The following is a 2,383-nucleotide window of genomic DNA, read 5'->3' on the forward strand; positions in this document are numbered from 1 at the left end:
AGTTTTTAATTCAATGTTTATGTGAATGTTTAAAGTAAATAATGCTGAAATGTATTGTTTTTGAAAAATAAATGTGTTGTTAAAAATCAAAAAATCTTTCTTTGTTTCTTTCTTTCTTTTTTTCTTTCTTTCTTTCTTTCTTTCTTTTTTTCTTTCTTTCTTTCTTTCTTTCTTTCTTTTTTTCTTTCTTTCTTTCTTTCTTTTTTTCTTTCTTTCTTTTTTTCTTTCTTTCTTTCTTTCTTTCTTTCTTTCTTTTTTTCTTTCTTTCTTTCTTGTCCTCCCGGAGCTAACATTTTCAGTACAGAACCTCTGAAACTGCTGTCAAGCTCTGGTTGATTGCTCTCCTGTTAAGTCCATAAAAACTTTGAGCATTATTTTAATTAGGATGTGTATCAATTACAAGTGAAGTAAACTTAATGATCGACTTCATTATTAACTCAGATTATTCAAATACATAATCTCTGTGTGTGAGAATAAAACCAGATGAGCTAGCCGTAGCGCTTTACCTGCTGAATGTCCGTCCTGCCAGGTCCGACTCAGCTGGCTGTATTTATCTAAAACACTGAGTCACAGCTGATTTCTCACACGTCCACATTCCCCAATGAATCACAATGTTTCTACCTCTACACTTCTCTATTCCTGTTTGTCTGGGTGAGTCCTCTCTCCTGTAACCCTCCTGGGAACTGCAGCAGCTCGCTCACCTTCATCCTGAAGAGGAAAGAGAACAAACAAAACCTCAGACCACCAAACTACAACCACCTGATTATCAGGAAGTAACAAGGTTCTCAGTCTCAATTATTGCTCACGAATAACTGCCTGCCTGATAGGCCCAAGCAGTGTTGTGGTCAAGACCACCTAACCCGAGACCAAGACCAGAGTGTATCGAGACCGAGACCGATCTCGAGTACTACAACACTGGGCCCAGGTACTAAAAAGCAATAGATGAAGGAAGAAGTCCAACATTTCTGAACAACAAAACACTACATGTATATGAAATAAACACAACTTCTCTCCAGTCTGAGTTTATTAACAATTCAACTTTCTAGTTGAAATATTGTAATAAACAAAGCTAGTCCATGTACATACAAACACCAAAATATCTAAGAATACAAAATGAAATAACTCTTAGAATGATATGTAGTAATATTACACTCCAGCATGAATATGGATATGCCTGAAGACAAGTTTGCATTGAATATTTATGGAAATGAGGTCAAATTAGCTCCCAACTAATAAAGGGTAAAAATCTTTATTTGTCACATGAAATAAAACGGTAAGACTTTCAATCCTCAGTCCTAATTTATGTTCCATCTGACAAACTCAAACATTCCTTATAGCCTGTCTGCATTGGTGAACAGGATGAAGGTGTTTCCTCCGACAGAAACCACAGGGGAGATCCAACCTTGAAGCCCCCTGCTGCTGGACGCTGGCTCTGCACTGATGGGGATAAACAAGGTGATGCCAACAGAATCCTAAACATATCTGACTGATGGTAGTTTACATAATTAATCATGTTGCACGAATAATCTCCTTCATGCAAAAACAGAATAAATTATCGTATTTTCCGCACTATAAGGCACCTAAAAACCTTCAATTTCCCCAAAAGCCGACAGTGCGCCTTATAATCCGGTGCGCCTTATACAGTATATGGACCAATATTGAGCCACAACAGGTCTAGCAACTACGGTAAGCAGCCGCCAACTTCATTTTTGCCCGTAGAAGAAGGAAGTGCACGGTGCATGCTGGGATAGTTGTCAGAACGCTGGTTTGTTAATAAAGTTTGACTGACCTATCTACACATGGACATAATATAAGAGTATTTCGGATCGATGGACTATTGATGTGAGGGCTCCACAGACAACATTTCACAAGTCAGATTGACATATTATTGTGTATATATTGTGGTTGGAATATTACTTTACTGTATTTATGTCCACTGGTGAGATACCAGCTAATATTAGCTACAGTGCTTGGTGTAATACGGGTTCAGCCGCTATGAAGGCTAACTGAGATAATGTAAATCTAAAAAAAATTATTATTTTCTAACATTGACTTAGATTATCTGACACAAGAGCCTATATTAGAAATGAAACAATGTAAGATATAAAACTTATATTATGTGTTATAACATTCACCAGCAAAGTTTACACAGGTGGTAAAGACTATTATTTATGTGTAATTCTTTCACTCTGTCAAAAGTAAGATACATCCCAAATCTTCCTTTTTTATTTTGGAAGTTTCCTAAAGACACGATGTGAGGAAGAAGAGGGAGAATCTATAAAGAGAGACAGATTCACTGCAGCACGGATGAATCTCACATTGGATTTTGGACTCAATCTCAGCTGCTGAATCTCTGAAGCTAGAACTCGTCGGCTGATATATA

Source organism: Poecilia reticulata, linkage group LG2, assembly GCF_000633615.1.
Source record: "Poecilia reticulata strain Guanapo linkage group LG2, Guppy_female_1.0+MT, whole genome shotgun sequence".
Lineage (NCBI taxonomy): Eukaryota > Metazoa > Chordata > Actinopteri > Cyprinodontiformes > Poeciliidae > Poecilia > Poecilia reticulata.